At 35.9% G+C, this 25,720-nt stretch overlaps 1 long non-coding RNA gene across 1 annotated transcript in view; it reads right to left on the reverse strand.

Annotated features, from left to right (window-relative positions):
* Positions 1-25,720, reverse strand: part of LOC140520381 (uncharacterized) — a 188,353-nt gene that overhangs the window by 10,459 nt on the left and 152,174 nt on the right. The window contains exon 4 of the long non-coding RNA XR_011972484.1: positions 15,698-15,921. This is a non-coding gene — a long non-coding RNA (uncharacterized lncRNA). The remainder of the gene's footprint in view (positions 1-15,697; positions 15,922-25,720) is intronic.

Below are 25,720 nucleotides of genomic sequence, written 5' to 3' on the forward strand. Positions count from 1 at the left end.
CCTTTACACATATCACTTTATTTTAGGCCACCCTAATGTCACTATCATTATTATTGTGAAAAATAACTTTCTGTGTATGTATTGTGTGTGTTCATCCTTCATTGCTGAAAAAGACCATGCCATCAGAGAAATGATGACATGACTTTCACTTGAGTTTGTTTTGAGTGAGGGAGGACTGTGCAAGGTCACCAACCTCACTTCTCCTCCAGAGTCATCTGAATCTAGTGACCAGATATTCATCAGGATGACTGGAGATGACCTAGGATGAGGCAATTGGGGTTAAGTGACTTGCCCAAGGTCACACAGCTAGTGAGTGTCAAGTGTCTGAGGTGAGATTTGAACTCAGGTCCTCCTGACTCTTGCACTGGTGCTCTATCCACTGCACCACCTAGTTGCCCCTTGTGTATGTATTATGTTGTTCAAGAAGACTATGAGCTTAGTAAAGGCAGAGATCATGTCTTACTTAAACTGTCTCTCTCCTGGTAGCAAACAAAACGACTGTTCAAAGAACCCATAAATATTGGTAAACACAGAAAAGTCATCATTCATTTTGTTCTGGTTCTATCCAGCTCCTTGTTAAGGAGATCACTGTGTGCCAGGCACTGTGCTAAGCACCGAGGATGAAAAGAAAGGAAAAATCAAATGCATAGACCACAACATAGCCCTTGTCCTCAAAGGACTCACATTTTAAGAAGGGAGAAAACATGAACAGTTATGTACACAGAAGACCTATAGAGAGTAAATGGAAAATAATCTCAGAGGAAAAGTATTAGGATATTATTGTCCCTATAATGCTTAGTAGGAACTAAGTAAAGATGTGTCAATTGACCATAGAGAGTGGAAAAGGAGGAAGTCAGAAGAAGCTGTTTCTTTGTTCTAAATCATTTGGTCTTAACTATTATCACGTTTTGCAAGGAGAATAGAGACTAATGAAGAATTGTCTCAAAAAACTGAGTTGTTGAATGAGCAAATTGCAATATTTTCTAGAGACCTGCTGAAACTCTGCCTCAAAAATTAAGGCATCAATATCCTAAATTTGTACAGAGCTTTGTAGTTTAAAACATGCTTTCACACCTATTTTCTTAATTGATCCTCAGAGATCTTGTGAAATAAAGTATTATTTTTAATTTAATTTTATTTTTGTTACATTTTAAGTTCTGAACTATCTCACTCCCTCCCCTGCACTAGAGAAGGCCACTTTTACACACACACACATACACACACACACACACACACACACACACTATACTATGCAAATTTTTATTTATCAGTTCTTTCACTGGTGATAGCATTTCTTCATAGGTTCTTTGTAGTTGATTATAATATTTAATAAAACTCAGAATAACCTAGTCATTCACAGTTATTCTTCAGAAAATGTTTCTGTAATTGTATCAAATATTCTTTTAGTTTTTCTCATCTCACTCTTCATTATTTCATGCAACTCATTTCCATTCTTTTTCTAAAATCATCCTCCTCATGATTTCTTACAACACTATGATATTTCAACAGAATAACCCACCACATAGAATGAGTAGTATTATCTCCATTTTGTGCTTTTAAAAAGTGAATTTCATCGAAGTTAACTGATTTGCCAAAGGTCATATACCAGCAGAAGTGTGTTTCCATTCCAGATCTCCTTGCTCCAAGTTGAGAACATTTTGCACTGTATGTATGACATTACCTATTATGACTTCCAAATGGGTTGTTGGGGACATCTTCATCTTTCTGGCTCTTAACTCTTAGTTGGGCCAAAAAATCTGTGTGTGATAAGTATGCCAATATTAATCACAAAAAAAGGAAAACAAAACTTAGCAGCAAGTGAGAGAGCTGATTGAATTCAAAGAAAATAAAGTATAGTATGTTTGAATTGTAACAAAAAGCACATTGTCTTGGTCCCCACCAGGTTAAGGCTTAGCAAAACTTAGACTTTAGTTGCCTTCTTTCCTCTCTGTATGCTGTTACATACTTCAAGGGAATAACCCTTTACACATCTCAGTCATCTCCCCAAACCCTTTTTATTCTAAATGTTGTAAGTTAGCAATATCCCCACAGTGTTTTCCTTGCTCCCCATGGAATATCCTCATGCAAAAATATCTGAGTAGGAAACCCCAACTATGTATGTTTTTATGTATATATGCATGTGTATATGTATGTATGTATATATGTATGTATGTGTATATTACATATGCATATATATAATATATGCACATGCATACAATGTCATTGTGAAAAAATTATTATTTATTGAAATATGAAAGATTCACCTAAAGGATAAACTAGAGTTTAACTTTCTTTAAAGAAAAGGTTAAAAGAATTATGTTTTTGTCTAACTAAATCTCCTCCATTATACAGTGATATGTTGGAAAATATTTAACAACCAGCTAACTGGAAAAAATGCATAAATCATTTAAGTTTAAGTTGTTTTTAAAACTTTCTCTATCACATTCTGAAGTCTAGAAATAAACTGAGCCCTAATTTTTAGTGCTTGCCAATTTTCTGAAGTATAAATGCTTACACTGAAAAATTCAGAGTTGACCCTGGTTTCTAGCATACCTCTGCCATGATAGCATATTGTACCATGCTTAATGTATAATGGCATGATCTAAGGTTCCAATTTCTACCATCACATATTTGTGATGGGGAAGGGAATGAGGTCAGCTGAAATAAAGTGACTCCATGATGAACTTGGAATAATACTCAACTTTAGCAGCACCCAGCTCCTTTTCCTTTGTTATATAAGATATTTGATAAACAGCGATGGAAGAGACTGATACTCCCTAATAAATCCCTCACATGCAGATGGATCTCTTGCAAAACAAAGAATATCTTTATTTCTCCCACACATGACTAAAATATAGATCAACAAATTGGGGGAGGGGAAAGAATCAGCTTAAAACACATGGGCACATCTACAAAAATAACTTCTGTATATCATGAGATACTTAAAATTCAGCTATGACCATATTCATGAGGAGAAGAGAAGGAAAGATTCTCCCTCACCAGAATCACTGCACTCACAGACACAGAGTTCAGGAAACAACACTGAGAAGTTGAGCAGTGGTTAGAGCACTGGACCTGGAGTCAGGAAGTTGCTGCTATTAAATCATTTCAGTCATGTCTGACTCTTTGTGACCCCATTTGGGATTTTCTAGACAAAGGTACTGGAGCGGTTTGCCATTTCTTTCTCTAGCTCACTTTACAGATGAGATAATTTAAGCAAAGAGGATGAATGACTTGCCCAAGGTCCCACAACTACTGTCTGACGCAGGACCAGCACTCTATCTGCTGTGCCACCAAGTTGACCTGGACTCAGGGAGACCCAAGTTAAAATCTTGTCTTAGATATTTACGAACTGTGTGATCATGAGCAAATCCCATAACTTTTGTCTACCTCAATTTCTTCTGATGACAATAATAACATCTACACCGTAGGACCACTGTGAGATCTAAAAGAGTAATCATATTCAATGATATCCACCCTACAAATATTGAAGCAAACCAAAAAGAATTATGGACCTGTTGATGAAACATGGAACACTTCTTTATGAATGAATGCTGTGCCACTCTCTCCATTAAACAAATTTGACATGGGCAGAGTTATTATTATTGTTGTTGATTATTATTAATTAATTACTGTACTGTTTCACACTTATATAATATTTTCCTTCTTAATAATAATGTATGGAATCATTGACTGTATCAATAAATATAATCTACTTGAGGAAAGTGATGGGATTATAGATTGGGAGTTGGATAGGACCTTAGAGATAATCTATTGCAGCAACCCATTTATTTCATAGATATGACCCCAAGGGAAGTGACTTTTTTCTAGGTCATTAGTGTGATATTATGAAATATGAACCAGATTTATACGCAAGGTCTAGGTTCAAGGTTTAACTCTGCCTCTTACTAGGTTGCTGAACTTTAGGAAGCCATAACTCGTTTGAATCTCAGTCTCCACATCTGTCAGCGTGAAAATGCTCAGCGTCTACTCTATCTGTCTCACAGGATTGTGGTGTCATCAGTAGGTATATTACTTTCAACAATAGGGATCACAATTTCTTTCAGTGTTTTTGGTTCCTATACTATTCTCATGTCCTGGTTTCTCATAAATCCTCAGTAGAGAATTTTCCAACATGTTGGAAGCCATCCTCATGCTATCTTTATACCTCAGGGATATCAATACACCACTCAGGCTCTCCATCTGTTTTCTCTCATTCTTGAATGAGATAATGTATCTAAAACATTTTGTAATCATAAACTACTGTATGAAGGTAAGTTCTTATTCCTAGGGAGTAGATAACCTAGGTTCTGAAGGGAGAAAAGATGCCTCCCTAATTCAAGAGAGTTATTTGAGGGAATGAACAAGTGCATAAACAAAGGACGGAATCCCTGAGTATAATTAATCTATGTTGTCAAAAGCCCTTTAATGAGTCTCAAGTAGTAGTGCTACGTGTGGAAGAGACACTAGTCTGAGAAATCAGGAGACCTGGTCTATAGGCCAAAATCTAACACTTACGATACTGTTTGTCTATGGGAAACATAACTTTACTGCACTGGACCTCAGCTCACTCATCTAAAGGGAAGTCAAAGGAAATGATCTCTAAATTTCCAGTGCTAATAAGTTAATATCTATTACTTAGGTGGCACAGTAAATACAGTGCCGAGCTTAGTCAGGAAAACTTGACTCAGACACTACTACCTGCGTGATCCTGACCAAGTCACTTATCTTCTGTCAGCCTCAGTTTCCTCCACAGTAAAATGTGGATAATAATAGCGCTTACATCTCAGAGTTGTTGTGAGGATCAAATGGGATAATAAATGTAAAACACTTTTCATAGTGTCTGGAACGTAAGGGCTATATAAATCTTGGCTATTACTGTTATCATTTGTGTTTATGTTCTTTGATTTTAAAGCTGTTAATAAAAATCACCCTGAGAACTGTAGTACAGAAATAGGTGAAAGCTGATCTAAAATCCTGCTTTTGACACATATTAAATCTATGACCTTAGGCAAGTCATTTAAACTTGAAAGGCACTGAAATGTCTCAGACAGTTATCCAAGATTGTAAATTACAGAGTAGTTGCTAATTCCTATACTCAGAGTATGTTTTCTCATTGAGTGCTCTCTTTACAAATGAAATCCTAAGTTTGAGAAAGAATGAGGAAGAGAAGGAGGGACAGGAGAAGGAGGAAGAGGAGGAGAAGGAAGAGGGGGAGGAAAAGGAGGAGGGGGAAGAAAAGGAGGAAGGGAAGGGGGAAGGGGAAGGGAAAGAAAAAGAAGATCAAGAAACCATTTCCTATAGACCTGTTTAAAGTAATAATAATACTAAAAACCTTCTGCCATGTGAAGAAGAGAACACACACACTCACACACATATACACACATATACACACATATATACATATACTATATTTGTATATATGTACACGTACATACACAGTGTGTGTATATATACATATATATATGTATGTTTCATTAAATAAGGATCCTTGATGGCATTAATATTATTTGATATGTTCACAGGATTTGGAATTGGTTGTTGTCATTCAGTTGTTTCAGTCAGATCTGACTTTGTGACTTCATTTGGAGTTTTTTTGACAAAGATACTAGAGTTGTTTGCCACTTCCTTTTCTAACTTTATGGCTGAGGAAACTGAGGCAAACTGGGCTAAGTGACTTGCCCAAGGTTAAACAACTAGTGTCTGTGGCCAGATTTGTACTAAGGAAGATGAGTCATCCTCACTTCAGCCCCAGTATTCTATCCACTTTGCCACCTAACTGTCCACTTGGAACTGGAAATGACTTTAAAGTTCATCTAACAGAGAGAAAGGAAATGACTTGCCTAAGGTCACATAGCTACTAAGTAGCAAAGGCAAGACTGAAATCTAGGTGTTTTGACTCTTTCCATAACATCATCCATCTTACTCGTAAGAGATGTGGAAGAGGGAGTGTTCAGTGACATCTTCCACTTTGTAAAGAACAAGGAATTCTTTTGAGTAATAACTTGTCATGCTGTCAGAGATAGACTGAAGCTAAGTAAGCTTTCACAAAGCTGTCTGAGTGGGCAGAAAAGTGGTAGATTTGCTTCAGTGTGGGTAAGTGTGAGGAAATGCATCTTTGGAAAAATAACCTGAACTAGTTGTTAAAATGAGGATCTGTAAACCATGATCCATGAACCGAGAAGAGCAGTAATAAGTCATTGTTAGCCATTCCCTGAAGATATCCCAATGTGCTGATGTTAATCATAAATGGTAATCAAATCAGCCAACTTGCTGAAAGTTACATGATATCACCAGAAAATAAATAAAAATATAAAACACAATAGAGAGCCCCATGGACTTTACACACCACCATAGTGTCAATACTATGTGTAATTCTGGTGATGGCATTTTAAGAAAGCTACACTAGAGCTAGAGAAGGAGGAGATAAAAGGAAGAAAGAGGCTTCTTTACTAGAAAATAGACTAAGGAATTTTTGGTTTGAAAAGGCAGAAGCTAAGAATGGGAAATGATGCCTTGATAGAATGGAAACTCATTAAGAAACAGGAATTGTATAATTTATGATTGTCTCACTAGAACCTAGTAGAATATCCAATACATAGTAAAACCACAATGAATACTTGTTTCTCTCTTTCTGTCTTTCTTACTCTTTCTTTCTGTTCACACATTCTATGATCCAACCACAATGGTCTACTTGCATTTGCTGGACACGTGACTATTTCTTGTATGTTCTCTATGGTAGTCCTCCCCCTATGCCTTACTAGGATATTGACATGACCATAGACTCTCAAAGTGTATGCCAATGGGACATTAGCTATGAAAGTTCCCACCAGATTGGAAAGACCCTTAAAAAGAAACAAGTGATGAATTCTATATCTGTTTTCTGAGGACTAATTCATCTGATCTCCAGGTTTATTATATGATAATTTTATTCAAATGAAAGAAATCACTAAGACCATTCATTACACAGTAAAAGAATGAAGATTTGTGTCCCAACAGTGGGAGTTACCCCAACAAAACTAGGAGTCCTTAGCTGAAGGTAAACATTGTTGTATTAGGTGAAAAGATGAAGTGTACATGTTAAGTATTTTTTTTTGAACCAATTATTAGACAGGAACCAAAGACTTCTTCAAAGAAGATTGGGAGTTGTTAGCAATCAGAAGAATTCTTGTGGTGGGTAATGTGGCCTTATAGGATGACTATTTTCCATGGTGGGGCTCTTAAAAATGTGTGGCTTCTACTCTATTGTATAGAGTATGACAATGCATGAGTGAATAGACTAGCTAGCATTTATAAAGTGCCTACAGTATTCTATTCACTGTACTAGGTGCTGAGGTTATATATAATTATCTAATTAAGACTGTCAACTTCTCTCAAGAAAGTGGCAAGACACACGTCACTGGAAAGGTCCTGCTGTCCTGGTAGACAGGGGCTCAGTACAATATATCCATCATAATGTTTTACATCTACAACTCACACACCCATTTCCAAATTCTAAATGTAATTCTTGCTCATGAAAATATTTTTAACAAGTTGTTTGGATTTCAAGTTTTAAATATAGAGGATGCCTCGTCCAATCCCTATTTGAAGCATGATTTTCCCCCTGAAAAGTCATCCAATTTCTCCTTGAAGATTCCAAAAACAAAATTCATTACTCTCCATTTCCTTCTTGGGGAGATTTAAGTTTTAGAAAGATTTTTCATATATTGATTACAAATGTGCTTTCCTGAATCTTCTACACAATGATTCTACAGCTAGGTTCTGAGTAGTGTGAGTGACGTATCCCAAGAAGTGATTGCATGTTTTCTAGTTTGCACTATTCAAAGGTATAATTATGTAAAATATAATCATTGATTCCAGCCCAGTGGAAATATGCAGTACAAATTCAAGTAATGTGACCATTTCATAGGATTCATTATTTACATTAACTGGGCCCTAGTTATAGCTCAAAACTCTAGGGCCAATCAGATTAAGTCTAACTTTTCTCCCACGTGCTAAAGTATTCATTGAGTGCTTGGATATCACATTGCAGCCATGTCTCCTCTTCCCAGGTATAATAATGAATGAATGAATAAGTAAATAAGTAGCAGCTAACACTGAAATCGTGCTTCAAGGTTTGCAAGGTACCTTACATATGCTATCTCATTTGACCCTCTTGATAATCATTTGAGGCAGGTAGTTCTATCATGCCCATTTTAAGGATGAGAAAACTGAGGTTAATAGAAATTGAGTGACATACAAAATGGCACACTTACTATATGTCTATGGAAGGAGACAAACTGAGGACTCCAGGACTCCAAGTACTCTACCCTCTCCTGTCAAAAATGAATATTCCCAGTTCCTTAACCATCATAAATACCCTCTTCTGGGCACACTCAGTTCTTGATGTTCTTCCTAAAATACAGTTTCTCAAAGAGAACACGTGATTGTAGACATCTTATCAGTCTTCCCTAGAGGCTAAATTGTGGTCACTGACAATCAAAGGTTAGTGCGTGCTTCATTGGCTAGCCGCACTCCCCCATCCTTTCCCTAGCATTTCATCGCATTCTCAATTCTTAAAGGCTGTGTCACCAAAATTCAAGCTCTGGCAATTACTCCATTGCTAGAAAGATTTCAGATACTGACCTTTAATAGGCAATGTTGCAGTTGTTTGAATGTCAGTTCCTCTAAGCTTGGAGAAGCTTTTCACCAATGTGACTATAGGACAATTATTATTCGTATTAGTATTGATCATAGCTACTCCTGAAAAGCATCTACCAAGTAGTAGAAGGGTTGTGATAAGCATCACTGGAAGGCATGAATGTGATATCAAAACTGGTGATTTTGGAGGTACAAATTTAATAAGGAAGCTTAATGCCTAAAATGAAGTAAAAGATGTATCTCTCTTCTTTCTGATCTGGAGGTAGAATTAATAAATGTCTTGACTAGGTAGGGGTTTGTCATCATTTTCCTTGCGAAGCCAAATGGTGAAGTAGATGAAATATTACTTTGGGAATGAAAATGATCTAAGTTGAAATCATTGCTTGGACACTTACTAGCTGTGTGATCTTGTTACACATCAGGTATTTTTAAGCTCTGTCAATCTCAAGTTTCCTCCTTTGAAAAATGATAGTAATAATTGCTATTGTTGTTGTTTGTTCTTAATTCTTTAAGAGGACCATGACATCAGGGAGGTGATGCCATGACATACAAATGTATTGGATTTAAGTGAGGGAGGTCTGTGCAAAGTTACCAGCCTCACTTTCTCCTCCAGAGTCATCTGGGTCCAATGGCCAGATATAGATCAGGGCAACTGGAGATGCCCCAGGATGCAGTGGGGGACCTTGTTCTTTTCAAGCTAAGGTCTTTAACAGGTCTTAGTTTGACTGAGGCAATGCCTAATCAGTGATTAAGGCTTAATCACATGCACTTTAGAATATCAAAAACATGTGTACAAGTCAAGTTATGACACTTTATAGCTTTGTGTCTTTGGTCATGTCATTTCTAGCATATGCAAAGCTCTCTGCCAGGCACCTGGGGGAGATTTAAAAAAAAAATTTAGGCAAGTCACTTCCATTCTTCAAGTCTCAGTTTCCTCACCTGTATTAGAAGGATTTTGTCTAGAATATCATAAAAGTAACACCTAACCTTCAAATTATGTGACCCTAAATTAATACTATAATAATAATTAATATTATAATAATGACTACCTACATTCTATCGAGCCTATAAATACTTTTATGAGTTCTTATACATGGCTCCTGGCATATGGGCAAGATTAAAATTATTTAAGTGATTTTAAGTTTACCATTCCATGGTAGAAATAATGTTTTGAGCTTCTCATGAATTAATATTTTCATTAAGCCACATTTGTCTATTATTTTCCTAAACCTTCAATATACATTTTACTCATTGTGTGTGTGTATGTGTATAGATGTATTTACAATCTGGTTGTGATTATTAAACTATGTTACTATTTAATATTTGTCCTTGACTCTGACTGATACTCCCTAACTAACAGGGTTGACTCAATTATTAACTTCCTAATGTGGCTTACCACTCCCATCTGTTGTGCCTGTACCCTGAGTTTGGTACTCATTCCAGCTGAAATACATTAAAAAATTGACTGACTAAGGCAAAAGTGACTTTAATTTCAAGAACTTAGATTGTCATTACCTCATATCTGATTTTTCACTGCTAGTCAAGCTTCTGGATTGCTGCCTTACCTTAACACTCCCTCCCCACCTGTCTAATCTCAAATTTTTATTTTTCAGCATCTGATTCTAACTTAACTAGCAGCTTCCAGGCACTATATTCTTTTGTTCACACCTGTTCTTTGGCTGTCCCAGTCCTAAGGTCCTAACTGTTTCCTAGTTCCATTATCTACTGACTATGATCTGGGCACAAATGAAAAAATAAAGTCACAATGCCATCATTAAGAACCTCCCCCCCTCTCCATTTGACAATAAAAGGATTAATGGAGAGCTGGTTTCCAACAGATGAAAGGCTATTGTGGAATAGACATCAGATTTTTTTATCAAACCCAACAACAGAATGGAAGTTTTTTTTAGAATAGGGGATATTTAATTTTTGCCTTTATTTCCCCAGAGCCTGATATAGTTCATGGCACACAATACATGACTAATAAGTGCTTAATGAATTCCAAATTTGAAGGGATATTTTAAGGAAAGCCTTTTGTAATCTGTTAAGTCCTATACTAATGTGACATATTGTTGTTGATTCATTCCCCCAAATCAAAAGAGATGTAATTTATGTCATTAGTGTGAGATCATAACGCAGTTATCAGCTTCTTCTTGCTTTGGTGAAGTCTTTGTGAGTTACTATGGATAACAAAATACTGATCTGGTGCTAAAGTTGTTTTTTTCACACATGCTATTATCTGAATTTAGCTGTCTGGGTCTCAAATGACAGGTGAGAGACTTCTCATATCTATTCTAGAAGTCTTTCTATCTTATTCTCTGCTGGCATGGCCTTCAAGAATCACGGCTGATCTTGATTGTCTAATAACACTTAGAAATAACAATCAGGGGAGTTCACTCTCACAGGAGATGTTCAAACTGTTCAAACAAATTTGGATGATGAGTTGTTAACTTTGTTGAAGTTGAATTTCTTCTGGGAGAAGCTGTTGAATTTGATGGCGTCTAAGGTCCTACCCAAATCTCTAGTCTTCTGATTATGCTTCTAAGTAGAACTATAGCCTAAGATGTTTGCTAATATTGGATGGAAAATATTGGGTTGGAGACTCTGGCCTGGTGTCAAGCTTCTTAGCTTCTTATCTATTCACGCTGATGAACTTGAAGTGTTAGTGTTCAAAGGGGAAGAAAAGAGCAGAGGATTCTAGAAAAGTTATCTCACTTTTTCTCACTGTGTTCCATAAGATCTACCATGTAATAGGACCCAATTTTTTTGCTGTTGACCAATGTGTGGCCTTGAAACATGACCTGGCTTGATTCAAGGCACTATGCAATTTTAAGGAAAACATTTGTTTCTTAAATTGGAAAACAGCTACAAAATTACTGGCAGATGTTGAGGAGGTTCTGCGTCTGATACAAGCAGGTCATTATTGGCATTATCCAAAGCTCATTACAAGCCACTCTGAAGCAGTTTAGGTCTGCAGTTTGGAATTATGCCCAAAAGGCTATAAAACCATACATGCCCTTTGACCTAGCAATCACACTACTAGCCTGTATCCCAAAAGAAATAAAAAACAAAAAGGAAAAGGATCTACATGTGCAAAAATATTTATCATGGCTCTTTTCTGGTTTGCAAAGAATTAAAAATTGAGGCAATGCCCAACCACTGGGGAATGGCTGAACAAATTGTGGTATGTGATTATACAGAATATTATTTCACCAAAAAAATGATGACTAGGATGCTCTCAGAAAAACCTGGAAAGAGTTTCATGAGCTGATACAAAGTGAAATGTACTATGTACAAAGTAACAGCAATATTGTAAGATGATCAGCTGTGAATGACTCAGCTATTCTCAGAAATACAAAGACCACTCTGAAGGATTTATGATGAAAAATGTTATCTATCCCCAGAGAAAGAACTGATGGCGTCTGAGTACATTTGAAGCATACTTTATTTGCTTCCTTTATTTTTCTTGAGGGTTTTTTTTCTGTTTTGTTTCACAATATGATGGTTAGGGAAATGGTTTTCATGACCACACATGTATGCCCTATTTTGAATTATTTGCCTTCTCAGTGAAGTGAGCGGTGGGGAGTGAAGAAAGAAGAGAATTTGGGACTCAAAATTTTAAAATCAAACGTTAAAATTGTTTTTACATGTAAGTGGGGAAAATAAAATACTTGATAAAAAAAGAAGCATACATCTGTTGGAGCTAACATGTCACTCAAAGGGAGAAATATTTGGAGATGATGACTTCAACATTTCAGTATTGCTAAGTTTTTCTTTGCTTTTACATCTTCTTAATAGGTCATCCATCATTAACTTTAGTTCTACTTAGTGGCATACACATAAAAATTATCAAACCATCTGAACCCTATGCATATCAGTCTTTAAGGATTTCCTTTTGGAAGAGAGCTATTTGCCATCTGGTGAGCCTCCATGACCATGAAATTGTCACTAAACTTTTCCTGGTCTCTGTTTGTCAGTGTGCTCCCTGTAACAGTTAGAATAGTGGGACTATTTTATTTTTGATTTTCAAAATAAATGATCATTGCTATTTAAAAACATTTTTCACTTGCCAAAGAGAGGTGTTTAAACTAGAGAATATAATAGTTCTAAAGAATCTTAGATTTCATCTGTCTAAACCTTTTTGTCCCCTTATTCTTAACCTCTAGAAATAGGCAACCCATTACCTCTGTTTTGGCCCTTCCTATTGTAAGGAAGATATTGTTTTTGCTGTTTTTGTTTTGTTTTATTTAAATTGAACCATTGATAGATGGAATTTCCTCATCTGGCTGTTCCCTATAGCAATAAATCATAGGTATATTCCCAATCTCTGGTTTGTTAAAATATGTCCCATAATTTTTACCCTTTGGTTCTAGTTCTCCCCTCTGGGACCAGATCCTGTTCTAGAAGACAACACTTTTAACATATGAAGATACTCACCATTCAAGTCCTACCCCCATCTCCCTTGTCCTAAATATCACTAGTTTTGTGTAGACAATCAGTAATGCCCCAAAGAATGAACCCTTCTAGGGAAAGGAGTACAACAAGTTATAATCTGAAAGATTTAATGTCTTGTGTCAGAGGTGAGAGGGAAAACATATTTGAAGTACAGGACAGGAAAAGAGTCTATGACAATGCAGTCACCATACAGTCTTCAAAGAAAGTAGTGGTAGAGATATAAGATGACAATTTGCCCCTTACACACAGATCTAATCATGTCACTTCTCTGAGTTGCTCCCTACTGCCTGTCAAAAATAATAAATCAATACTTTTGTTTGGCATTCAAGGACCTCCACAATCTGGCACCATTCTACTTTTCTAGCTGGGTTTCATATATTTCCCATGGCATGGTCTTAATGAACTTCTCCCTCCTATTATTACCCTTGGTAGCTCTCCAGGTTACCAAAGTTCCTTTAACTTTTTTCAAATCCATTGTTCTTCTGGTTATATCTGTGACTATTTGCTTTTTTGTTATATGCTAATTTGCTTCAATATTATTTTAATATTTTAATTAATATTTAAAGTATTCTCAGTTCAAATGTTCTGTGAAGATCCTGATGATCAACTAGACTGAACAATAGTCATGCATTTCTCACCTTGTAGGACTCAATAATCTTTTGAAATAATATCATAATATTAATATCATAAATATAGAGATAGTTGGTACTTTTTATATCATCATTGAGTTCAATTTTCTCATTTCACAGATGAGGAAATTGAGTCTGGGGAAGGTTAAATGACTCATCTAAGGTCTTATAAGAATTAAGTGGAAGAAGGAGGGTTTAAATACCAGTACTCTAAATCAGATCCAGCATCTAATCCTCTAAACTAGATCTAGTACTCTTTTACTACAAGTGAATCTCATGACTATGAAAGTGGTAAGTTTTCTGTGTGTTTATTTTTTCCTTCTCATGGTATTTTGCATCAAACAAGCCTATTCATGGTGGTGAGAAAGCATATTTGGTGACTTTGAGCCACTGATACTTGGCATAAACCAGTTGATTGTTTCCCAATTGTTTAAAAATTACATTTTAAATTGGGTACTCATTGTGGGCTACAATATGACCTAGAGGCCAAATGTTTGCTACTTTTTGTCTAGCTCATCTGTCATATTTGATAGACAAGGGACTGATGTTCCAAGAAGGGGATAATTTGCCCTATAACACTTAAGAAGTAAACGATAGAGCGGGATTTGAATTGATATCCTCTTATTCTCAATCTATTATTCTTTCCTCCCAGGAAAGAAATTCTACCAAGAACCTCTTAGATTCAGTCAGTTCTCCAGCTCTTTGAGGGAGGACATTGAATATTCTATTCATCTGCCTTCCCTCAAAGATTTTTCCCTACCACTGATACTGTTTCTGGACTCATTCCTCAATGGCGAGAACACTGTAATGACTCTTTTCAAAGGCTTTTCCTTTTTTTGTTCTATCTTATCTTGATGATTTCATTAACTTATGCGTTCATCTTTATGAATGATTCCTAAGTTTATTTTTCTAGGCCTAGTCTCTCTCCTAAATTCCAGTCTCATAGCACCTTCTGCCTTCTGTGAGTTGTGTCACAGGTATTTCAACTTCAGCATGTCCAAAGAGAATCCAGTTTTCCTTCAAAATCTCCCCTCCCTAATACTGTAGACAGTATCATGATCTTCTCTGTTATCTAGGCTTGCAATCTTGGTTTCATCCTTAACTCTTCACCCACATTCACTCTACATACCAAATCTGTTGCCAAATCTGGTCATTTTTGCCTTCATAACATCTTTTATATACATCCATTCTCTCCACTAAAAAAAGAAAGAAAGAGAGAGAGAGAGAAGAAGAAGAAGGAAGGGGGGAAGGAACTGAAGAAAGAGAAAGAAAGAAAGAAAGAAAGAAAGAAAGAAAGAAAGAAAGAAAGAAAGAAAGAAAGAAAGAAAGAAAGAGAGAGAGAGGGAAAGAAGGAAGGAAGGAAGGAAGGAAGGAAGGAAGGAAGGAAGGAAGGAAGGAAGAAAGAAAGAAAGAAAGAAAGAAAGAAAGAAAGAAAGAAAGAAAGAAAGAAAGAAAGAAAGAAAGAAAGGAAGGAAGGAAGGAAGGAAGGAAGGAAGGAAGGAAGGAAGGAAGGAAGGAAGGAAGGAAGAAAGAAAGAAAGAAAGAAAGAAAGAAAGAAAGAAAGAAAGAAAGAAAGAAAGAAAGAAAGAAAGAAAGAAAGAAAGAAAGAAAGAAAGAAAGAAGGAAAGATCTAGCCAGTAAATCCCAAGTTGACTGGGCATCCTCTGGCCATCCAAATTTACTTTTCTTTGGAGAGGAGAAGGAAGTGGGGGACAGAAGAGAGAGGATAAGCTGAGTTACCCAGCTAGTTGGGTCTCCATTCAAGCAGCTCAGTCTGCTCATACCCAAACTCCGCTTAATGGCTGTTTTCTGGATCCTCTTGGTTTAAGAGTGATTATCAATAATAACTGTTGCTCCTTCCTTCCCAGCTTGATTTACTTATTTTTTTTTCTTTTGCTCATTAAAAGGGACATTTCCTGATTACTTCTTAAAGAAGCTTATTCAATGGACATCACTTTACTCTAAGAGAGTACCTGAATAGGGCTTAGCAAAAAATGGTCAAGGTCTCCCACTGCATCCTGGGTCATCTCCAGTCATCCTGATGAATATTTGGTTGCTGGATCCAGATGGCTCATGAGGATAAAATGAAGTTGATGACCTTGTATAGCTCTCCCTCATTCAAAACAAAGTCAGCTGCAATTCGTCATCATTTCTCTGATGTCATGGTCTTCTTTGAAAAAGATGGATGATCACAAACCTGTGCATAGGTTAGGTACACAAGACACAGTTGTCAATGATTATAGTGTTCTACTGTTTGATAAGACCAAGGACTCCAACTTCTGGGATAAGAACTCACTGTTTGACACAACCTGCTGGGAAAACTGAAAAATTGTGGGGAAGACACTGGGCATAGACTAATGCCTGACGCTATATACCACAATAAAGTCAAAATGGGTACATGATGTAGGTATAAAGGCTGATACTATAAACAAATTAGGGGAGCAAGGAATAGTTTATTTGTCAAATTTATAGGTAATTGAGTAATTTATGACCAAGCAAGAGATAGAGAATATTATGAAATGAAAAATGAATAACTTTGATTACACTAGTTTGAAGAGTTTTGCACAAACAAAGCCAATGCCACCAAGATTAAGAGGGAAGCAGAAAACTGGGAAAGAATTTTTACAACTAGTGTCTGTGATAAAGGCTTCATTTCTAAAATAGAGAACTGAGTCAAATTTACAAGAATACAAGCCGTTCCCAAATTGATATAGTCAAAGGATATAAACAGGCAGTTTTCAGAGGAAGAAATTAAAGCTATCTATAGTCACATAAAAAAATGTTCTAAATCACTATTGATCAGAGAGATGCAAATCAAAACAACTCTGAGCTACCACATCACACTTAACATGATAAAACAGAAAAATGATAAATGTTTGAGAACATGTGGGAGACTTGGAACACTATTTCATTATTGGTGGACTGGAGAGCTATTCCAACCATTCTGGAGAGCAACTTGGAACTATTACCAAAGGGCTATAAAAATGTGCATACCCTTTGACCCAGCAATACTGCTTCTAGGGCTGTATCCCAAAGAGATCATAAATGGGAAAAGGAATCACATGTACAAAAATATTTATAGCAACATTTTTGTAGTAGCCAAGAACTGGAAATCAATGATATGCCCAACAATTGGGGAGTGACTGAACAAGTTGTGGCATATGAATGTAATGGAATGCTATTGTGGTATAAGAAATGACAAACAGGCAGACTTCAGAAAAACCTGGAAAGTTCTATATGAACTGATGGTGAGTGATGTGAGCAGAACCAGGAGAACATTGTACACAGTAACAGCCACAGTGTGCAATGACTGACTTCCATAGACTTAGCTTTTCTCAGCAATGCAAGGACCTAAAAGAATTCCAAAGGACTCCTGATGCAAAATACCATCCACATTCAGAGGAAAAACTACAGAATCAGAACACAGAATGAAGCAGAGCATTTTCTCTTTTGTTATGTTTAGTTTTTCTCATGGTTTCTCCCATTCATTTTAAGTCTTTTGTGCAACATTACTAATGTGAAAAATGTGTTTAATAGGAATATGTGTGAAGAACCCAAATAGGATTGTATGCCATCTTGGGGAGGTAAGATGGGAGGGAGGAGAAAATTTGAAACTTATGGAAGTGATAGATAGATAGATAGATAGATAGATAGATAGATAGATAGATAGATAGACAGATAGATAGATATAGATATATATAGATATAAATATATATATATATATTCCATTAATCTTTCAAATATCATGCATAAGTCTTATTTTCAAGTTGATAATCTATATTTATTCATTTATCTATTTATTCATTTTGAGTCTGGTTCATATAAATACATCTGTTTTATTCAAGAGAGACAGGATTCTTCAATGGATAGAGAGCTGACCTCAGAGATGTCTCTAGACTCTAGGTTTCTTAGACCTAGGTTCCACTTCAATCTCTGTTGTATACTGTCTGTGTGATCCTTGGCACAGGATCTTTCTGGTGCTCTCCAAAAATATTAAGTAGTAGAGAAATTGATGATCTGTATTGGTAGAGAGAATTTTCTCATCTGGGAGCTCCATTTACCAATGGAACCACATGTACAGTCTCTATCCCTTATTCTCTGGCCCAGGAGTTTTCCTCTATATGCTTTGTACTTATTCTACTACCTCCCAGTAATTCTAGCTCTACATTACGCCCAGGAAGAACATAGCTCCCTTTCACTTCATTCCTTTTGTTTTTTTATTCATCCTCCCACTCACTGCTACTTCACTATCCTCCAAAAAGGACCACCAGAGATCCTGTCTGGGAAGAACTAAGTCACTCTTCTCTGTAATCTCTGGGACCAGGTAGCGCCATCTTCATCCCCCTCCTCCTGCCAGATTCTGAAAAAAACATAATCAAATGAAAAGGATGCATGCACTAGCAAAGGTATGTCAAATAAATACTCTATTGTTCTACTCATCCACTAAGTGAATTTGCTGACCACAACTCTCTTTCTAGGCTGTCAGTTCCCTTTTTTCAGTCATGCCCAACTCATCATAACATAATTTGGAGTTTTCTTGGCAAAGATACTGGAGCCATTTCCTTTTTGCCATTTCCTTTTCCAGCTCAGTTTACAAATGAAGAATCTGAGGCAAACAGGGTTAAGTGAGTTGACCAGGGTCACATGTCTTGGAAGTGTCTAAGGCTAGATTGGAAATCACAAAGATAAGTCTTTCGGACTTCAGCCCTGGCATTCTATTAATTGTGCCACCAGGACTTAGCAGTGGGATTGGCTCAAAGGATGAGAAATGGACTGGTTCCATAATTTTTTTGTTAGAGAATATATCTTAATTAGTAGTATCTCTCTACCACAGCAAGTCAGGACAATTCAAAGTATTAGAAAGTAGCCCAGAGCACTAAGAAATTGAGCGATACCCGCCCCCCCCCAACTGCCATACAGGCAGTATTTTTCAGAGGTAAGTTTGGAAGCCAATTTCCTAGTTCTGAAGCTAAATTTATAACCATTGTGCTAGTCTGACTACTTTAAAGGAATTCTTTTACTCATTCACTAATTCATTCATTACCTCTGTTTCTTAGAATCCCTAGAATTATTTTTTTTTAATTCTCAGCATTTACTAAATATTTATTAAATGCTTATTAATTGGTCAGTTAAAAGACGGTGTGAATTCTAGCCCTAGTTCTTTCCACAATATCATGTGGCCAATGGATTGATGTAGAATTATGCTTTTAAAGACAGAAAACTTCTGTTGTTCATTAGCCAATGATAAAACCCATAGCCCCATTAAATATGCAAGTGATTTCACCTACCTGGGTCTCAGTTTCTTCATCTATAAAATGGATATGAATATTTACTAACCTCTAAGGGTTCCTTGTAGGTGTAAATCCACTAATCTTATATTGAATTCTTGCTGAATAAGATAAGAGTAGGGGGAAGGGCAATTCTGTTTTGCTTGTTTATTGTGCATTGGTGGTTGGTTTTGTTGTGATAAATTAGCAATAACTTTCAGGCACATTTGGTAAGGGAGAGACAAATGGATTTTTTTTCTCAATGCATTGAATAAACATCTTCTGCATGAATATCCTATACTTCAGTTGTCTCAATACAGGAGAAGTTTATTGACTTATGTACTGCAAGCTAGATTTGAATGATTGCTTCATATATTATGATATGCTACATTACATCGTGTTCCTTCCTACATCTATAGCCCAAAGACTTATTGAAATAGGTTTGTTTCAGACTCATAAAATATACATGACTTAAAAAAAAGATTATTATACCAAAGAAACCACCAGTCCTATGAAACTGCAGGCTTGGCTATTTGTTGAAATTCATTTCATTTTTTTCTAGCATTATTCCTGTGCGTGTTAAGGCTTAAAGTATAGTATAAAAGTGCAATCTGTTCTGTAAGGCAGTTTGTAATAAGAAGGTAGGAAACTGAATTTTTAGTACTGCAGATTGTTTTGTTTTGTTTCTTAAGAATAAAGCTCTTATAAAAGAGAAAGTTTCAAAAAGGGCACCTTTCCAAATTCATAAATTTAAGCAAAGTGAATCATCTATAAATTCAAGAGAGTATCTGGGGGAAGCACGAATGTGTGTTGATTGATCTTAGAGTTAGGAGACCTGAACTTCTCAGAAGTAATCAAAGACGATAGATGAAGACTCCAAGAATACAAAATCATAGGGGAAGAACTTTCTGTCTGATGAGAATTTCTGGAAAAATTGGAAAAGAATTTGGCAGAAATTAGATTTGGACCAATATCTTATACCATATTCCATAATAAGTTCTAAATATATATGCCATAGAATGTAAAAGGTTACATTATTATATGAATATAAAGTGAAATATTAAAAACAGAGAGAGAAATATAAAGAGTACTTTGTAAAACCATAGCTAGATGACAATTTTTTGCAAGGTAAGATATAGGGACATTCAGGAAAGGTAAAAAAAAGGAAAATTTCCAATGCATTGAATTTTAAAACATAAGCACAAATGTTATGAAGAGAGACTAAGAAGAGAAACTTTTGAACAGGAAAATATCTTTGCATCAACTAAAACTGGTGAAAGTCTGATATTCTAGATAGAAGGGGATTCTCATACATATTTATGATATATATGAATACATACATGTGTATGAATTTTCTGTGTGACATTTGTTATTATTTTCAATTTTAAATAACGTAAGTGTTCATTTACATCTGTGGAGGGTATCAGAGCTGATGAAAGTGTATGGAAGTATATTGTGTATGTAAGAATATATATGAAAATACATATATATACATATATGGGTGTGTATACACACTGTGTGTACGTGTGCACACACATACATATACGTTTTTTCCATGAGTCATCCTCCAATGAATAAATCATTAAAGTATATGAAATGGACAAAATATTTTCAAAGAATTGAAAGCCATCTGTGACTTTATAAAACGTACTCTTTTCCCTTCATAATTGTTTTAAATGTGATTAAATGTAATAAACTCAGACGTATCACCTCACAACTGACAAACAGGCAAACATGATAACAAAATGAAAGTATTCAACAATGGTAGTGATGTGGGAAGTCAGGCACAATCTGTGGGCCTATGTGACATGACACTTACCTGTGGCCCAATATTATCCTTACTAATACATTAAATATTCTTTAAGGAATAATGAAATCTGTGTCTCACAGAGGAAATTATGTATGGTATTGGTTAGAACACCAGACTTAAAAATCTTAAAAACTTCAGTAAAATTTAGCTGTCATTAAACTGCATTCCTCTCAGAATCTAGCACAGGTCCTTACACTCACTATAATAATAGTAAAAAATAATGATGATTAATTACATTTCTATAACACTTTAACATTTCCAAAATATTTTATATCACTGTTCAATTGATTTAATATTCCTGAGAGATCAGTACTGCATGTATTATTAAAACCTGTTTTTCAGATTATGAGACTGAAGCTCAGCGAGGGTTTGCCCCTCTTCATGCATTTCACTAAGTGTCTAAAGTAGAAAATGAACTCAAGTTTTTCTACAGATACCACACTATGATACTTTTTGCATTAATTAACATTTAAATATATGTTGAATTGAATAGTAACCACTTCAGTAGCTGTTTCATCAACTAACTGATTGATAGAGGTATAATTTAGAAAACTATTATTTGTGGAGAAAGGAAAAAAAATATTCATTGGAATATTTCAAGATACGTGTATTGAAGAAGGGACTCTGGGAAAATTGGATATGTCTTAGTAAAGATCAAGTTTCCTAACTCTCTTCCTTCCACAGAGCTCCAACCTGTGAGATTGCCAAAGCAGGAAACATCTCCTAACGAAGCAGGAACTCGTGCTTTAAGTGCCATCACTGGGTCTTTCTGCACTGGCTGTTCCCCATACCTCCAATGTCCTCCTTCCTCACTTCTGTTTCTTAACCCTATATGATTCTGTGAAATTCCTAGTTGGTAAACCTTCTTGATTAATAATAGCTAACAAATATATAGATATAGATATATTACTTCCTGGGTGTCAGGCACTGTACAGTTTTTATTTGAAGTGATCCTGGGAAATAGATGCTCTAATTATCCTCATTTTACAAATAAAAAAACAGAGATTAAGTGATTTGCCCAGTAAAGTAAACAGATAAATAAACAGAGACAATTAATAAGTATCTGAAGTTGGATTTGAATTGAGGTCTTCCTGACTCCAGGCTCCATACTCTATCCACTGAAACACCAGTTCAATAGTTTTTTCAATCATGTCTGACTCTTCATGAACCCATTTGGGATTTTCTTGGGAAAGAAACTAGAGTAGTTTGTCATTTCATTATTTGATTCATTTTACAGATGCAGAAACAGGCAAACAGGGCTAAGTGACTAAGGATAGTGTTTGAGACCAGATTTGAACTTAGGAAGATGAGTGTCCAGACTAGATACTCTATCCACTAAACCACCCAGATGGCCCTAACTCCCTACAATTTGAATGTGAGAGATCTATTTGTCTAATAACCACAGGGAGGAGCTGAAAGGACCCCAGTAACTGCTTTAAAACAACTTACTGAAATTCGCTTTTCAGTTGTTTTTTATCTGCTCCATGAGAGATAAAAAACACAGATTTAGAGACAGAAGGACCTTAGGGATCAATTAGTTTCTCATTTTATAGATGACAAAACTGAGGTCCAGGGAGGTGAAGTGATATGGAGAGTCACATAACTAACAAATATCTGATTCAGGATTGAAACCCAGCTATTCTTGACTCCCCAGTCCAGAGCTTTATACAATCTCCCTTTCCCTCTCCCTCAAGAGTGTACTGAAAAGATCATAGAATTGAGAGATTTTTTTAGATTTGTTTTTACTTAACGTTTTATTTTTTTCCCAATTACAAGTAAAAATGACTTTCAACATTCATTTTAAAAATTAAGTTCCAAATTACCTCCCTCCCTCCACACCTCTCTCATTCAGATGGCAAGCAATTTTATATACCTGTTTAATCATGCAAAGCATATTTCCATATTAGTCATGTTCTAAAAGAAAACATAGACCAAAATAAAAACCCAAGAAAAGTATGTTTTGATCTGTACTCAGATTCTATAAGTTCTTTTGCTGAGGATGGACAACATTTTTTATGATAAGTCCTCCAAAATTATCTTGTATCATTGTATTGATGAGAACAGCTAACTCATTGATAGTTGGCTATCTTACAGTATTGCTGTCACTATGTACAATGTTTTCCTGGTTTTACTCATGCCACTCATGCCAGTTCATGAAAGTCACTCCGGGTTTTTCTGAGAGCTTTTAGTTCATCATTTATTATATCAAAATAGTATTTTATCACAATCATATACCATAAATTATTTAGTCACTCCCAAATCCATGGACATTCTCTCAGTTTCCAAGTCTTTGCCATCAGAAAAGAGCCACTATAAATATTTGATCATAGTTCTAAATTGCTCTACGTAATGGTTGAATTAGTTCACAACTCCACCAAAAGTACATTAGTGTCTCAATTTTCCAAGACCTTCTCCAGTATTTATGCTTCTTCTTTTCTTTCTTATTAACCAACCTAATATGTATAAGAGAGTACCTTAGTATTATTGTAATCTGCATTTCTCCAAACAATAGCAAATTAGATCATTTTTTTGCATGTTTGCATTGCAACAGTTTTGATTATTTCATCTGAAAATTGTTCATATTTTCAAACATTTGTCAATTGGGAAATGGGTCTTTTTAAAATAAATTTGACTCATTTCCCTATATATTTGAGAGATGAGGCCTTTATCTGAGAAACTTGCTTCAAAATTTTTTTTTCACATTTCACAGTTATGCTATTTTACTTCATTCTCACATCTCCCCCTCGTTTATCCAATTCTCTCACCTTTTACACTTTTCTTCCCCAAAATTATTTTGCTTCTGTCTATTGCTTCACCCAATCCACCCTCCCTTCTATGAGTACCCCTCCCATTCTGTTATTCCTTTCCCCTCCTACTCTTCTTTAGGGTGAGATAGATATATATCTTATATCTATACCCAAATGAATGTGTATGTTATTCCCTCTTTAAGCCAATTCCAATGAGAGTAAGGTTCAAGCATTCCTCACCACCTCTCCTATTTTCCCCTACGCTATAATAGCTCTTTCTTGCTTCTTTTATGTGATATAATTTCCTCCATTCTATTTCTCCTTTTCCTTTCACCCAATGCATTTCTCTTTCTCACACCTTAATTTTATTTTTAAAGACATCATTCTGTCATATTCAACTCACATCTATGCCCTCTAAGTGCCCTCCAAGTGCCCTCCTTTTAACTGCCTAATAATAAGAAAGTTTTTATAAGTATCATCTTCCCATGTAGAAATGTAATTTAGTCTTATTAGGTCTCTTATGATTTCCTTTTTCTGTATATCATTTCATGCTTCTCTTGAGATTTTTATTTAGAACTCAAATTTTCCATTCAGCTCTGATTTTTTCATCAGGAATGTTTGAAAGTCATCTATTTCATTGAATGTCCACAATCCTGAAGGATTAAACTTAGTTCTCCTTGATAGGTGATCTTTGGTTGCAATCCTAGCTCCTCTGACCTCCAGAATATCATATTACAAACCCTCTGATCCTTTAAGGATTAGCTGCTAAATCATGTGTTATCCTGATTGTGGCTCCTTGATACTTGAAATATTTCATTCTGGCTGCTTGCAACATTTCCTCCTTGGGAGAACTGGCAACTCTGGAATTTGACCATAACATTCCTGGGAGTTTTCATCTCAAGATCTCTTTGAGGATGGCTTCTTTCAATTTCTATTTTGCCCTCTGATTCTACAATATCAGGGCAGTTTTTCTTGACAGTTTCTTGAAAGGTGATATCTAGGCTTCTCTCTTGATAACACCTTTCAGGAAGTCCAATTATTTTTAAATCATCTCTCCTGGATCTGTTTTCTGGGTCAATTGTTTTTTTCTAATAAGATATTTTACATTGTCTTCTTTTTTCATTCTTTTGGTTTTGTTTCCTGATCTCTCATAGAGTGATTAGCTTCCACATGCTCCATTCTAATTTTTGAGGAATTATTTTCTTCAGAGAGGTTTTGTACCTCCTTTTCCATTTGGTCAATTCCATTTTTTAATGAGTTCTTTTCTTCTGTGAATATTTATACCTTTTTTCAATTTGACGAATTCTATTGTTTTAAAGTGTTATTTGCTTCGGTATTTTTGGTGTCTGCTTTACCAAGCTGTTGACACCTTTTTCATGACTTTCTTGAATCAGTCTCATTTGTCTTCCAAATTTTTCCTGTAACTCTCTTACTTGATTTTTAAGCTCTTTTTTGAACTTTTTCATGACCTGAGACCATTTTTTTTGGGAGGGAGGGAGGCTTTGGATGTAAGAATTTTGACTTTGCTGACTTCTTCTGAATATATTTTAACATTTATTGTCACCATAATAACTTTCTATGATCAGAATTGTTTTCTGTTGCTTGCTCATTTTTCCAGCCTATTTCTTGACTTTAACTCTGCTAAAATGGGGATCTACTTCCAGGGTGGAGGGCACACTGTCCCAAGTGTCAGGAATTTTGTGTAACTGTTTTCTGAGATGCTTCTGGGACCTGTGACTTTTCAGTGTTTTCAAGGTGTTATGATCTAAAGATAGGTGTGTTTAATACTCTCCCTAGCCTGTGCTTTGCTCTGTGAGCAACTACAAGCACTTTTTTCTGCTCTGGAACTGTAATGAGAGTGCCTGATTCACTGCAGCCACAAGATCTGATTTGTTAGTACTTCTCCTTTCTCTGGGACTACCACCCAGGACTGCCACCTAGTACTATGACCTGGAACTGAGTATGGGCAAAGCAACAAATTCCTGCCTCCAGCACCAGCAAAGAGAGCCCTGTAATCATCTGACCAGTAGTTCAACCCCTTTTCTGTCTGTAGGATGAGAACTTGAGAAGCACCCTATGCAGCTTCTGATTCATTCATCCCCAAGGTCTGCTCCTGGTTCATTGGAGCCTGCTCTGCACTGGCGTGCCTTGCTCTGAACTATGCTCCACTCT

This window comes from Notamacropus eugenii, chromosome 1 (assembly GCF_028372415.1).
Source record: "Notamacropus eugenii isolate mMacEug1 chromosome 1, mMacEug1.pri_v2, whole genome shotgun sequence".
NCBI classification, from domain to species: domain Eukaryota; kingdom Metazoa; phylum Chordata; class Mammalia; order Diprotodontia; family Macropodidae; genus Notamacropus; species Notamacropus eugenii.